This window comes from Panthera uncia, chromosome C2 (assembly GCF_023721935.1).
Source record: "Panthera uncia isolate 11264 chromosome C2, Puncia_PCG_1.0, whole genome shotgun sequence".
In the NCBI taxonomy this organism is placed as follows: domain Eukaryota; kingdom Metazoa; phylum Chordata; class Mammalia; order Carnivora; family Felidae; genus Panthera; species Panthera uncia.
The window spans coordinates 124,861,977-124,877,957 of NC_064810.1; the positions used below are offsets into that span (position 1 = coordinate 124,861,977).

At 45.7% G+C, this 15,981-nt stretch overlaps 1 protein-coding gene across 2 annotated transcripts in view; it reads right to left on the reverse strand.

Annotated features, from left to right (window-relative positions):
* The window catches only part of EPHB1 (EPH receptor B1), a 213,165-nt gene that overhangs the window by 14,519 nt on the left and 182,665 nt on the right, over positions 1-15,981 (reverse strand). The gene's annotated exons all lie outside the window — the stretch shown is intronic.

A 15,981-nucleotide genomic window follows, 5' to 3' on the forward strand; every position in this document is an offset into this window, starting at 1 on the left:
GATAAGACAACAGACACTTAAAATGGGGATACGGCCTCCCTAACCGTAGGGGATACAGACTCCCTGACACAGGTAGTGGGTGGGGAAGGAGCCCAGCAGCAGCCAGAAGGCCAGTGTCCTGTGGGGTTAAGGGCACCTAGAGCCTTTGGGTTTGGATACAAGTACTGCCCCTTCCAACCTGTGTGACCTGGGGCCAGTTACATAACCTCTCTGTACCACTCTTTCTCCTTGGCGCAGTGGGGGAAATGATCACACCTATACAGTCGGAACATGGGTTACTGCCCACACAGTGCTTGGGACAGGGCCTGGCATGCCACACATTTGGGATCTGTGGCTTCACCATCTGCTCAGTCCCAGAGGATGAGTAGAAGTTGATCAGGCAAAGAGACGGGAGGAGGAAAGTCCAGGCAGAGAGGAGCGTGCACGGGTGCCGGGGGGGTAAGAGCGAGGATGCAAGGGGGACCCCAGCATGGCTGCAGCTTGGCAGTCCCAAGGGTGAGTGTGGGAAAGGGGCGGAGGGCAGGGCACCAATGCCACTTCGCGCCCCAGGGTGAAGTGGGGGACACACGTCAACGCAGCCCTCCACAGCTCGCTCGTCAACCTCTAGAACAAATACGATCCTCATTTTCATTTCTTCCTGCCAACTAGCCGGCTTTCCCTCCCTGGCCTTTCTGTCTGGGCTCTGCCGGCACAATACAGGAGGCTCCCTCCCTCCCCTCTGCATCTGCCTCAAGCCTCTGCTGAAGGGGGCTATTTTTACACTGACCGCTCTCACAATCTGTTTCAATCACCAGAGATGCATGTTGGACTTTGGCAAAAATACCTTTAAAATGTATAAGTGGTTAATCTGAGTGCGAGTGACAGAAAAAGGAGCAAGCAGCAAAGCGTATTTATATCTGGTTTCCTGACCAGGGCCTGAGAGGAATAACGGCTGCCCGGCCAGGACCTCCCCAGATGCACATCCAGCTTCCTGCAAAGAAGACAGTCCTGATTTCCCCCGAGGACCACAGGCTTTTGTGGTGGGAGATGTCCTCAGCTCAAATGCCAGCAACATGACAAATGCCTGGAGGGCAGGCCTGGGCCTCTGCAGCAACAGGGTGCTTTGTTCTCACCATCCCCCAGAACATGAATGAGCTCACTGGTTTTATCTGTAAGGCACCCATGGCTGGGAAGACAGGTGGAACATTCAGCCAGTGAACCGGGAGTTAGCAAACACCTGGAAGGCCAGTGTCCACCATTGGGGTGGATGCTACGCCTGGAGAAGGCCTGGCAGCCCCGCGGAGGGGTTTCTGCTCCCTCAGAGGCAGAAACTGGGTGAAGTGAGGCAGGAGAGAGCAGGAGTTTAATTCAGGTGACTGTGTGTGTGTGTGTGTGTGTGTGTGTGTGTGTGTGTGTGTGCGCGCGCGCGCGCGCGCGCATGAGAGAGAGAATGGGGCTCCGTAAGAACTTATCAATATGTGTGAGAGGAGAGTGGGAGACAGAAAGCTTGGCTGTGTAGGTCTGTGAGTGAGAGAATTAGGGCTTATCTTCTGTGTGTATGTTTGTGTCAGGGAGAGGGGGAGGGGACTCGAAAGTGTGGTTCTTCTGAATTTCAAAGAGGCGGATTGGGAGTCTGAAGGTGTCCTCTCTGCCAAGTCTGGAGCAGACCCCAGGGGCTGCCGGTGACAGCTGTTGAGTTGCTCCCTCCTGCATGTAAAGTGGTGGAGCCCGGCCTGCTGGCAAAGCGCCTCAGCCCTCCTGCCACCTTGTGCTGTTGGGCCTCACTGAACACAGAGTTTGGCCTGTCATGGCCACCTCCCCCCCACCCCCCCACCAATCCCAGCGGGAGCAGAGCCTTCCAGAAGAGCCTTCCAGGACCGACAGGTGACAGCTTGTCACACCAGCTCTCCCACTTAGCCAAGAGAGCAGGAGATGCCGACCTCTGAGGCGAACCAAAGGAGGGAAAGTCAGCGGGGCATAGGGATGGGTGCTTTCATTCCTGGGAATTTTAAACTATTCCTCCCAGCTTTTCAGACATCACTTCATGAGCGTTGCCTTCTGATGCTCAGAAATAATTATGGTGATGATTATTTAACTCGTCTTCGGTTATGTGAGAGGAAAGCTATTAACGTACAGCATAGTGACCAGCCCCATGGAGGGAGACCAGAAGAAAAGGCAGTGGAATGGTGTTACAGAAGGCAGGGTTTTTGCCAGTGAGGACGGTCCTCCTGCTGGAAGAGAAGTCTGGACCAGAAGGCCCAAGGCCATTGCATTCATATAATTGCAAAGTGCTCTCAGGGTCACTGGCTCTCTCCAATGCAGGCATGAGGAAGGACCACAGAGAAGGAGTGATTTGCTCTGTTGGATGGGAAGGCACATGAGGGAATAATTCTCAGGGGGAGGAGCAGATGAGGCTCACTGGAAAAGAATGTGCATCCACATGGGCAAAAAGAGGCCGACCTTGGGCTAATTAAGAGAGCATTGTCCCTCCACAGGGTTTCTCCAAGGTGCCTGATAACTGCTACCTCCAGGGACGGAGAGGCAGTCTGCATTCTGCAAGGACCCGGTTTCCCCAGAGCTGCCACAGGAGGTCACTGTTTGGGTGTGGGGGAGGGAGAAGGGAAGAGGAGGGAGGAGGTTCTCACCACCATCAGGGCCCTAGGCTCCCCACAGGACTTACACACTGTGTAAAGCTTTGCATTGAATGGTTGGGCTGCCAAGAAATTCTCCAAAAGTTTGAAATCCACTGCTTCAGAATAAACACACCTTAACTCTGGTATAAGACAAACTATAATGTGTGTGTGTGTGTGTGTGTGTGTTTGCGTGTATGTGACTTGATGAACTAAAAGATTATCTGACAGTGGATTAATTCTAATCTAGACATCTTCAGGGTCAACTGCCAGCAGGTGTGACCAACAGGAAGGTTTCAGTGTAGAGGTACTTTAAGTCCCTCAGCCTCAGCCACCCTGCAACAAGCATCTAGCCAGCACCCATGCTGCCCAGCATCCTGGTGGAGATGTGGCAGTCAGTGATGAGACTCAGCTCCACTCTCAAGGATCCATGGATAGCCACCATGCCTCCGAGCCAGTTCACTCTCTTGTCACAATAAGATTAAGTAGACACAGCTCATAGCTTTGGTTCTAAAACCCAGTCAATTGTAGAGTTTTACAGGCCAAAGTCTTAGCATAGTGCCAATTCCCCTTGCTGATTACTTATCCTAGTGATGCCCATAAAAGTAATACTTCTGTGGGCGAGGGGCACTGCTACAGTACTTTCCTCTGCCATCTTGTGTGAGATGAAGTCTCACTGGGGATATAGCAGGGTTCCAGACACTCATGAATACTGAGTATGGTGATAAAAGACTTATTCATCAAATATTGGGATCATGCTGCATGTGGAATTCTCTTGAAGTCTGGAAGCAATAGGTTTATGACCAAGAGCATCATGCAGTATCTCTGAATTTCACAATAAACAACTCTCCAAAAGGTTTATAACATATAAAGCATATTGGAGTTGTTGCGGAGATCCACAATGATATATATGTAAACCACTCAGTATATTATTGTCACCATTAAACAAGATTTATTGAGTTATGTGGGTTGGATTGTGTCCCGTTCCCCCCACCCGAAAACATATTCAAGTTCTAACCTCCTGTACCAGTGAATGTGACTTTATTTGGAAATTGGGTATTTCAAAATGTAACCAAGTAAGATGAGATCATACTGGATTGGGGGATGGACCTAACATCCAATGACTGGTGTCAGAATAAGAAGGCCATGTGAAGACACAAAAATGGGTAGGAGGGAATAACATATGAAAATGGAGGCAGAGATTGGAATGAGGTACCTACAAGCCAAGAAATGCCAAGGATTTACAGCAACAGCCAGAAACTAAGAGAAAGGCATGGAACAGATTCAACACCTTGGTTTTGGACTTCTAGCTTCCAGAACAGCGAGAGAATAAATTCCTGTTGTTCAAAGCCACCTAGTTTGTGGTGCTTTGCAACGTCAGCTAGAGGAAACTAATACATTGAGTATATACAAATTTATCAGGCCCTCGCTTAAAAATACTGCTGTTAGGGATGCCTAGGTGGCTCAGTTGGTTAAGCGTCTGACTCTTGACTTGGGCTCAGGTCATGATCTCACGGTTTGTGAGTTTGAGCATCGCGTAGGGCTCTGGGCTGACAGTTCAGAGCCTGCTTGGGGATTCTCCCTCTTTCCCTCTCTACCCCTCCCCCGCCTCTCAAAATAAATAGGGGCACCAGAGTGGCTCTGTCAGGTTAACTGTCTGACTCTTGGTTTCGGCTCAGGTCACGATCTCAGGATTCAGGAGTTCAAGCCCCACGTTGGGCTCTGCACGGACAGTGTGGAGCCTGCTTGGGATTCTCTCTCTCCCCTTTCTCTGCCCCTCCCCCACTTGTGCTCTCTCTCAAAATAAATAAACTTAAAAATAAATAAATAAATCTTAAAAAAGAAAATGACTGCTATTAAATTCCCAGGTGGCAGAGCTACCATGGGCTGCCATTAGGGGGCAGTAGGATTTGGGAGTGAGAGATACCTCTGATGGAAGCCCAGCAGATAAACCCTGGGCCCTCTGTGCTGTTGATCAGACCCAGGCCAGTCTACACCTTGAGGAACTGCCTTTTTTTTTTTTTTTTTTTTGGCAACGTGAGTGTGGTGTGGTGAGAACTTCAAGGGCAGCACCACGGCAGTTCTAGCACGGACAGGGGTCAGAAGGCAGTCCTGATGATGATGCTGGAGCCACCATCACTTCTCCTATTCACTGGAGAGGGATGCCACGCCTGAGGGAGAATCTGCCCTCGCTCTACCAGAGTGGCCGCAGACCCAGGTAGCCACTCCAGGCCTAGGCAGCTGCATCTCAGTTGTACAGTTGAAGGCAGTGTCAATGTACTTATTCTTGGCTTACCCACAAAACCTAGCCTAGTGGTTCTCCGACTTGGCTGTCCATTGGAATCACCCTGGAGAAGGGTTTTTTCTTTTCTGTTTTCCTTTTCTTAATGCCAGTGGGTATTAGAATTTATTTAGAGTCTCTGGTTGTGGTGAAGCCTGAGCACTGGTAGGTTTTAACATTTTAACATGCTTCAGGTGAGTCTAATGTGCAGTCATTAGTCACAACCACTGGCCTGGAACTGTGGTTCTTAAATTTGAGTGTAGATAAGAATCTCCTAGACGTCTTGTTAAAACACACATCACAGAGCCCTAACCCAGGCTTTCAAAATTACTTGTTCTGGAATAGGGTTTGAGTATTTACATTTCTAACAAGTTCCCACTGTGGTTCCCACACTTTGAGAACCACTGGCATATATCTACCAAGCAGAAGTCATGGATTGAGCGAGGGCTCATCTTGAGTATAACTCTGAGTGCTGTTGATGGCTAGGTTGAGTAGGAGTCTGAGACTTCATCTGGACTCAGCAAGGAAGAGGGCCGTGACTCATGAGGAATGTCTGCCACAGGTTAGAGAATGAGTGGCTATAAATATATGATGAGTATTTGCCAATATTGCACTAAACCTCAAAAGATCTCAAAAGGATGGGGGAAAAAAGGCAGCAAGTTGGTTTCCCCAAAGTTTCCATCAAGTACCTCTGTGGCCCAAGGGAAATACAGGGTGAATTGAAGTTTCCGTTGCACAGAAAATGTCCCACAGAAGGGGCCTTGGGACAGTCCCTATGGGGCAGTGGCCATCTTGACTCTGCAGTTGGCCAGCCTGGGTGAGGCATCTGCCTGTGAGAGGGGCTCTGTGCAGCACTCTGAAGACAGTTCAGACACAGATGGCCCTGTCCCCAGGGTGCATCCATAGGACACGCCCTCCTCCTGTTCCCAAGTCACTGTCCACTGCCCTGGACCAAGAGGTCTAATGTGGCTCTAAGGATTAAAATCAGAAGGTATTTTGGAATGCACATTTCTATTTAAAAGCACTCTGAAAGTACACAGACCATTTCCCCCAACCTAACCAACAAAGTGATTTTTCCAGATAAGACTGGTATCAGCCAGGAAGGAAAAGCAGGTTCTGCCTAAAAGGTTATCTTTCTTGAGTGTTACCAGCTTCTAACAGCCAGTGGAAATGGCTCCTGGCTGCTGAATTGCAATTGAATCTATATAATAAAGAGGCTGTTCCTAGTTCCCCAGGATGCCAGGAATTTGCATGAAAACAGTCTCTCCATCTTCTGAGAGAGTTCATCTGGCCCCGCTGCTTATTTCTTTCCAGAAGCCACAATCTTGATGGTGACACTGTAATTTATTACCATGCTAAGGATTATGATGCAACATACAGAGAATTAGAACTTTAGGTGAGAAACAGGCTGCAGGAACAGGTGAGCTTTTGGAGAACATGGTCTTATTTGTCATGCAAATGACACAAATAACAGAAAAGGGCTGGGAGAAAAGACAACCCAAAAAGACACACTGCGTTGGCTGCAGACAAAATTGTTTCTAAATAGAATGTTTTTCAAAGCTTTTCTTGAAGCATTAGTTGCTCCTCCAAAATGAGTGACACAATGCATTTCATACTCGTAATAAAATATGTGATTTGAATAACTACAAATGGAGAGATTTACAGTCGGTGGGGTCCTCGTTCCCTCTCCCCTGAGCTTTGTGAGCACTGAAACCCTTCTGTGAGATACTGTGAAAGGTAATTGCAGCCCAAATATCATTTTCCAGCAGCTAGAGAAAGGCCTATTTGGACATAAATTAACTAAAAATATGCGGATGATAGTGTGTGTTTCATGTGTGAAGAACAGAAAGGCCACTTGGTGACGTTTCCCAGCTGGAGAAAAAAAATCCTGTTCAACCAAACAGACACTGTTTCTCTGTACTACACCAGCAGGGCAAACAGCTGTCTTTTACTACTCACCCTCAAAATAGCCCCTGATGGCTGAGATGTGGGCAGGCATTATTATTATTATTATTATTATTATTATTATTTTTGTTGTTGTCACATGGCACTTCTTGAGTTTATAATTAAAAAGGAAGGGTAGAGAGACCAGAGCTAAAAATTCACTGGCTGCCTCATTCACTTGACAAGAGGCCATGGGTACTCTCTCTGGACCAGTCCAGGGAACAAAGCCACCTCTGCCCGGAGGAGGGCACTGTTCAGGGAATTCTGAAGTGGTAATCAGCTCGGTGATGGCACAGGCTTGGTCTCTTGTGGTGCAGTCTGAGAAGCCTGGGCCTTGCCATTAAGGCTGCTGAAAAGTCGGCCTCTGGAGTGAGTGGCTGGATAAAGTGGCCAGTGGGCTGTAGTTTCTCTGTGCTCTGCCTTCCCAGATGGTAGACTGCTGGTAACCCAGGGAGGGAGCCAGTCCTCATGAAGGACCTGGTGAGCAGGAATGAATGTGCCACAGTCGCTGAACTAAAATACCCCAACTCCCAAGGTGGGGTGGGAGGGTGGGTCTCTAGGCCCTTTGGCTGACCAGGGAGGATCAGGAAACAGGGTTGAGGAGGGAGCTAGGCAGTCACCCTACTATCTACCTTTCACTTCCTGGGCCATGTCCAGTATGTATCCATTGCTTCTCTGAAAATGGCAAGAACTGTGCTTTTTTTGAGGACCAAAGCTCCCACCCCTACTGCTTCACTGCTGCCCATTCTCAGCCCCAGGCCCACCCTAAAAGACCACAGTTCTCTCCTTTTTCAGGCAGGGACCTCTGGGCTTTCCCACTTGTCCCCATGTCTCTGTGGCTCCTGTTTCTGTCAATAACCCATATGGCCGTCCTACCTTTTGCCTCATGTGTCTCCCCTATGAGCTCAGGCACTACAGTCTTCCTGCATTCCATTCCCGCCCTGTGCACAAGGACACTTAGGCTTCCTGGGGCAGGGCTGCACCCACCATGGCAAGGTGCCTGGGCTGTCAGCCGGGCAGATTCTCCGTCTGCAGATTGAGGTGGGCCTCTGCACGACCCTCCCAGAGACTTCTGTCCGGCCACATGGGAAGCCTGTGGAGTTTATTCCATTGTCATCCCTGAGTTGACTACTGCCTTTAATTTTTTTCCCTCCTCTTCCCATGATGTTAAGCATTAGCCTGTCCATCCATGGCAACCCGTTTTAATAGATGTACGAGGCATATTCCTTTTTCACAGTGTAATTTTGGGTACCTTACCAATGTCCACCAGCCACACTTCTAGTCTTTCTTCCTGCCCACACCCTCCAACAGCTATTTTAAAATAATCAGTCACATTAAATAGCTTAAGCTCTTCTGGCCTTCTGAACCGCACTCCTTCTTGGCATGGTTTCTCTCTCAAACAATCCCAGCAGTTATAACCAAGTCACTTAACCACTCTGTCTTACTGTCTCCACCTGCCAATAGGGATAATAATGCTTAATTATCTCAGAGGGGCGTATGAGGAGCTGCTAGCTGATGCTGGCAGAGTGTGAGGCGTGCATTGAGGCTGCTCCGCCTGCCTCCAGGCATGAGCCCTATTCTCTGGGCCACACATCCTCCTCCCGTGGGGATGAAGGGTGACCAGGCAGGGCAGAGCCAGCCCCAAAGACCAATCAGGGAGGCCAGCTCCTTCCCGTGTATCTTGCACACTAGTTATGTGAACCAGGTATTCTGAGGCTCGTTTTACAAGCATAGGGAACTGGAGGAGTGGAGGGGCGGCCTGGGTCCACACCGGATCAGAGGTGGAGAGGGCACTTGAACCTGAGTGCTCCCATCCCAAATCCTGTGCTGTCTTTTCCTCATAGCAGTGACAGGAAACAGCAAGGAAAGATAAACGGGAGAGTGTGCCCCTGTATGTGGAGGGCAGGTGGTGCCTTTCCTCTCTCAAATGGGGAAAAAAAGGATTGGCTGCTGTTTTACTTTGTCAGAGCATGGAGCCCTTGACTCTCGGCCTGTGGTCCCATCCCACCTGCACTGTTGTGACCCCCAGACCGCCTAAGTCCAGGTAAGCCTTGGGATACAAAAGACCACATGAGTCTACTGCACTTTTGATGTTTGGGGAACATTTGCAGAGAGATATGAATATTAAAGTGTATCCCAAAGTCAAACAGGAAAAAAACATTTATTGCTTTCTTCTTAAGTGTTTACTGATTTATTTTGAGAGAGAGAGAAAGCATGAGTGGGAGAGGGACAGAGGGAGAGGGAGAGAGAGAATCCCAAGCAGGCTCCGTGCTACCAGTGCAGAACCTGATGTGGGGCTCAAACTCACGAACTGTAAGATCTTGACCTGAGCTGAAATCAAGAGATGGAGCCTCAACTGACCGGGCCACTCAGGCAGGTCCCCCTATTGCTTTCTTTTTAAAGTAAAGCAGTAACAGGCAGGCTGTACTGCCCAGGAATAAGTTAAGAAGACTGATGGTACCCAGTGACTGGGAGGGAATAGCGACACGGGGAGCTCTCACAAATTGTGGCAAGAGTATAAGTTGGCAAAAGGTTTTGGGAAATGAACTTTTTCTATCAGAATTGAAAATATGCAGTTCTTGACAAAACCACGTAAACATCACGTGCCTCCAGATGTGATATTCTGAGGACATGCCATGGTTTATGTAATGTGTAATCCATAACCTGGGTCTAATTGGACAAACTTAAAACGAGGAAGATCTTATTAAGAAAAAAAAGAATGGTATTATTTAAAAATGTCAGGATCGTAAAAAACAAAGGAAGGCTGTGAAAATAGTCCCGGTTAAAAAAACCAAAAGCACACTGTATACACTGTATGTTAGCCAACTTGACAATGAATTATATTAAAAAAGTAATAGTACAAAAGTACTTCATATAAAAAAGACTAAATAAACATGACAACAAAATGCAATCTCTGATCTGAGACTGGATGCTGTACTAGAAGGGTAAGTGCTAAAAAAGGACATTTTGGGGTTAGTTAAAAAAATTAGAATACAGACAGTAGATTAATTAAAAGTACTTTATCAAGTTATTGAAGTTGACAGCTCTACTGTAGTTATGTAAGCGAGTGTCCCTATTCTCAGGAAATGCAAAAGTAGACACTGATGTCTATGGGGATGAAGGGCCATAATGCATCCAACATTTCTTCTAAGAATTTAGAAAAGAAACCTTTCATTTTGAGGGGGGAGCAGGCAAAAGATAAAGAAATGGAGCTGGAGTGATAATAATAAAGCATCTGGAAAGAGAGTATATGAGTATATTATTCTTATTCTTGGAATTTTTATTTAAGCTTGAAGGTATTTAAAAAATGTAAAATGTGCAAATTCTTTAACCCAGCGATTTCTGTTCTAGGAGTCTATTGTACAGAGATGTCTCTACAAGTGTGCAGAGACATCTGCATTCACTGAAGCACTGAAATGATACGACAGCAGAAGTTACAGGGATGGCCCTCCAAAGAGAGCTTGTTCAATAGTTTCTACTGTTCCTTCATACAAAGGATACCTGCAAAACCTACAAGAGCAGCAGTGAAAAGTCTCCAAAGACATGAAGTAGGGACTAAGAGAGGAAAGGGTCATGTTCATGATGGATTCTTAAGTTTGTGTATTTATTGAGAGAGAGAGAGGGAGTGTGCAAGTGTGAGTGGAGGAGGGGCAGAGAGCGAGGGAGAGAGAGAATCCCAAGCAGGTTCCATACTGTCAGCGCAGAACCCCATGTGGGGCTCCATCTCACAAACTGTGAGGTCATGACCTGAGCTGAAATTAAGAGTTGGACACTTATCCGACTGAGCCACCCAGGTGCCCCTATGATGGATTTTTAAGTAATAAAGTAAGTCAACAAAAAGACAGTAGGTATAGTATGAGACCATTTTTGAGACCACAAAAGACATACACACCCACACCAAACTATTATTGACAGTGACTTCTGGGAATTGGGAAGGGGAAGTCTGTTTCACTTTCTGCTTTAAACACACTTTTATTTTTTGATGTTTTTTAAGCATCACTTTTATGGTTATTATGGTTTTATGGTTATTATAAAACCATAATAATGTTAAAAAATAAGGCATTCTAGAAACTTCTTTTTTCAGGTCAGATTGGCTGAACCTCCAAGTTGAACTAGGAAGCTCCCTTCTCTCTGGCTGCTCTGGGATCAGTCTTCCCCCAGGTATGGGTGGAAGGAGTGGGATTATGATAACCAAAAGTCTGGTGAGTGAGGCTGGTGATAACAGCCACTAAGAGCCACAGAGAAGGGCATGGTCGATGGGTCTTTTTTCCCACCATGAAGAACCCAGCTGCCGTGGACAGCCACGTTGGTCCCTAGGTACATCATTTTCCTACTTGGTATCTCAGATCACCAGAGATATATTGTCACTCATTAATTAATTTCTTAATTCACAAACAGTTACTGAGTAGCACGGTCAAGCTTGGGGATCCTCTGATAAAAGAGGAAGCCAGGCTAGGGTGGGGAGACAAGGGCGCAGGGTTCGGTAGAATGTGAGGCATGTGGCAGAGGCTTTGGGGAGCAACTGAGCAGTCTGGAGGAGGGGACTGACATGCAACCAGGTGCAGGCTGGGAGAGCAGCATTGAGGGCATGGCAGAGGCTGGACCTTGGGCCCAGGTGCCTGTGCTTGTTCCCAATCTCTCACCCTTTTGGCCTAGGATTCTGTTGGCATGCATAGGTCTGCTCAACAGAACCCTTGCTTGGGTGGGCTGGGGTCTCCAGCTTGATTCAGACTTTGGCCAATGCTGCCGGCATCTTATCTGTCCTTTCACGGGTGACTGATCTATTTTCTGATACGTTTTAGGATTTATACTGAATTTCCCTATTCCTTAGAAAACCAATGCCTGGTTGTTCCCACATTCCCAGACCTAATTTCCCCCAACCTGGTAGGTCTAGACCCCTGGTCTTTGCCTCCCTGGCCATGAATAAATTTACAATATGGCTGTCTCAAAGGCAGCTGGGTTCTTCACAGTGGGAAAAGAGATGCCTCAGTTTCTGCTCCTCCAAACTTCGACTTGAACCTTTCCCTATAGCTCTTAGTGACTGTTATCCATAGCTCCACTTACTGGACCTGGGGCCTTCTTAATCTTGTCACAGCCTAGGACTTCCGGGTCTCTGTTCCAGAATTTTCTGTAATTGTGAGAGTCATGGCAGCACCTCCTGCTGAAGTCCAAAACACCCTCTTTTCAGAGGGTTCAGAATCCATTTTATCTGGAGCTGGTAAACTGTGAGTACCCCTTCCCCCAAAAAAAAACCAGTTACTATTTCCACCAGATCCCTGATCACCTAAGGCCTAGAACCCATATGTACCATTGTATAGGAGCCCAAAAGGCTCCAGAGATAATCCTCAACCACAAGTCAAGAGGAGTCCTAGAAGGTTCTCAAGATCTACAGCCATGCACATGATAAACAGGAGCCTTCTCATCTGGTCTTGTTGGAGAACTTCTTAGAGGTTCTGTATCCTTTAGGAACATTTTGGTATTTCCCAAGGCCTCTAAGACTTTCACATTTCTGGGGACTTCAGGGCTGTATTTTCCTGCCTGTGGCAAAGGATGGGTGGGATTAGGACAGGTAACGGGCAGGACATGCTACCTCTAGAGAAGAGCAGGTATGAAGGCAGAAAAGTAGGAATTAATGAGCCAGCATATTTGTGGGCAGAGAGGAACTTGTCTGCTCTCCCCTTCTTCTGTTCTCCCTCAAGTAAATCAGATTGTTTACATCAAAGGTGTGGGCAGAGCGGATAGTGATGGAATAAGACCAGGTCTGCAAAGCAACAGCCTAAAATAGGAATTGGAAAGAGATGAGAATCTTAATGTTTTTAGCCAAAGGTCATTCCAAAACTTTCCCAGGAAAAAATCAAAGAGAGTGATCTTCAGAATGTTATTCAGTTGACTTTCCAAGTAGAATAAAGGAACATTTGATTGGATTATGGAGCTACCATCCAAAATATCAATGACAAGTGTGACATGGTGGCTAGAGTTGGAAAACATCATTCTGTAGCCATGATAATGAGGATTGGTTCAGACAAGAATCACTAATGGATGCTATAACTACAGGAGAAATTTCCATGAAGAGCAGGATATTTGCATAGCCTGTCTTCCCACAGATTACTTATCAGTTACAAGAGAGAAAAATTTAATATATATTGCATGAAAATATATAGTGGAGAAATTGGACAAAACCTTGACCGAGTGATCAAAATTCATACCACCAATGAAGGGCACGAGGACCTCATATATCTTGAGGTATGAAACATAGGAAGTATACATTACTTAGGTAGGATTATAGCCAAGAATGTAGAACCTGAAGCTAGTTATGAGGAATACCAGAAAAACCCCAAAGGAAGAATGTTCTATTAATGAAAAAAAGTGACTGCATTCTTTAAAAAGCCAAAGTCATGAAAGACAAAGAAAGACAGTGGAATTGTTCCAGATTAAAGAAGATGGAAGAGGCACCACAACTAACTACAAGATATGACCCTAGACTGCAGGACCTGGAGGGTATTTACTCCCAGGAGAGATTGTTTTTGACAAAATTGAAAATCATTTCCATTTTTTGGAAGTAAAAAGTTTTAAACAATCCCCTCAGCTGATTGAGTAGTTAACGGAGTTCTGTGACCAAAATGTGGCATCTCCTTTTGAAATTGTTTTTATAGAGAAGCCAGCGAAGAGAGCCCCAAGACATTTCTATCATGGTTTCAATGCAGACAGTTAAAAAAAAAAGTAATACGGACAACATCCTACCTTAGAAGCTTCTAAAATGTAATAGAATTTCCCTCGGATCTTCTTCTTCTTCTTCTTCTTTTTTTTTTTAAGGTTTATTTATTTATTTTGAGACAGAGAGAGAGAGAACGAGAGAGCACACTCATGAGGAGCAGAGAGAGACAGAAAGAGAGGGAGAGAGAGAGAGAGAGAAAATCTCAAGCAGGCCCCATGCTGTCAGCATAGGGTCCAACATGGGGCTCCACCCCATGAACTATGAAGTCATGACCTGAGCCGAAACCAAGAGTTGGACACTTAACTGACTGAGCCACCCAGGCGCCCCTCCCTGGGATCTTCTTTAAAGACCAATAATGGGCATGGTCTGTAGAATCTCTTAGGCCTGGAACAAGTATGATTAGGGACAGAAATATTGACCACATAAAATAACCTATTCTCATCACAACTGATTGCCTATAGTTTCCAAATACTGCACTTGTAGTGGCAAAATCCTCGTTTGAAAGGAAAGCTTGGTAAAAGCTCAGTATCTAAAATTGGTAAGACAGAAGCTGCTGTAGTTGAAGCATGGTGGTGTTCCGGAGCCCAGCTTTGTCTCCCCATCACCCAGCTGTGCTCCTGACCACGCTTCAAAAATACCTACTGTGAAGTTTTTTATGTATTCAACTGTCTGTCAATGGACCTATTATACTGAATAATGCTACGTGGTTTGAAATGCAATGAAAATATTGAAAAATTCCTATTAATGTAGCACATGGAGAGAAGAGCACTGGCCACATGGGTGCAGAGGCATTCTGGAGACTCATATACAGGAAGTGATACCATACTTTTTCTTTTCCTTTGATTCATATACAGCTACCAACACTGTTGTTTTAATTTTGATCTTACTGAACATGCTGAAATTTTTTCCTGTCTCAAATGGTTAGGCCTGCTGACGGGTCAAGTATTTAGTATGCCTAAATGGAGTGCATGCTTCCTAAAAGTGACTGAATGGACTCTAATTTCCTAACCCAGGCATTTCTGCTACAATGTCATATATGCATTTGGAAAAAAACGTCATATTCTGCGAAATGGCATGATAAAATAACAGAGTCTGTGAGAAAAAATTACATTTGGATAAGACCATTCAAAATGTAACAAAAACACAATAACCCAAATAAAAATAGCAGTATGGGTGAATTACAATGTGCATTTGCAGCCGCATATCCATCACTCCTTATGCAGCCTGACCCTGGATTTTGTGTTTCCTTGTAGAAGAGACAGGACTTAGGGGTCAGTCACATCTCAAAGAGATCAGTTTCATCAAAATTACGAATCTGATCCAGAGTGTAGTCTTCTTTGTCCAAAAATTAAAATTTAACACAAAGGAAAATGTTTCTGCAGTTTCCACATCTTCAGATTCACTAGATAACAGAGTGGAAAATACAGCAGTTCTGGAAACCACTAAACTTAGCCACTATCTGCACACAAGAAAGGTCTTTCTGTCAACGTTCGACTTTCTTCTCAAGTTATTATTTTGCCAAGGCTTTTTCTATGATTGTATAAAATCTTGCCCCAATTGCTTCAAGATGTAAATATCCTGGGGAAAGATCATATGAAGCCATGGGACTTGCACATTATATTGACATCATTCCCCCATTTATCAGTCACAGACTAAGTTTGCATCAAAGGAACAGGCACTATAAGAGAATAGGCTATGTCTCCATTCCCATTTTTAAGAGGTAACTCAGAGTTGGTGAGAGCAAATGGATTTTGTCAAGTATCCACTGGGCACGAGGTGCTCTGCTGGGCACTTTACATATATAATTAATATCATCCAATTTTCATGATCATACTAAGAGGTAGGTTTTTATCCCCATTAAAAAATTTTTTTTAATGTTTATTTTATTTTTGAGACAGAGAGAGACACAGCATAAGCAGGGAAGGGGCAGAGAGAGAGGGAGACACGGAATGTGAAGCAGGCTCCAGGCTCTGAGCTGTCAGCACAAAGCCCGACGTGGGGCTCAAACTCATGACCTGAGCCGAAGTCGGATGCTTAACCAACTGAGCCACCCAGATGCCCCTATCCCCATTTTACAGATTAAAAAATTAAGGCTCCTGAAGTAAATACCTCACCCCAGTTATATAGTGTGTTAGAGCCAGAGGGTTTAGATTTCAGTCTCATTGCTATCCAAGTTTCCATTCTTTTTTTTTTTTTTTTAATATTCACTTATTTATTTTGAGAGAAAGAGAAAGAGAGAGAGAAATCCCAAACACATTCTGTGCTGTCAGTGCAGAGCCCGATGCAGGGCTCTAACCCACGAACTGGGAGATCATGACCTGAGCCAAGATCAAGAGTGGGATGTTTAACCAAATGAGCCACCAAGGTGCCCCCAAGTTTCCGTTCTTTACATTACATTGGTTAGATTTTATATTAAGGTCCTGCCACTTGTG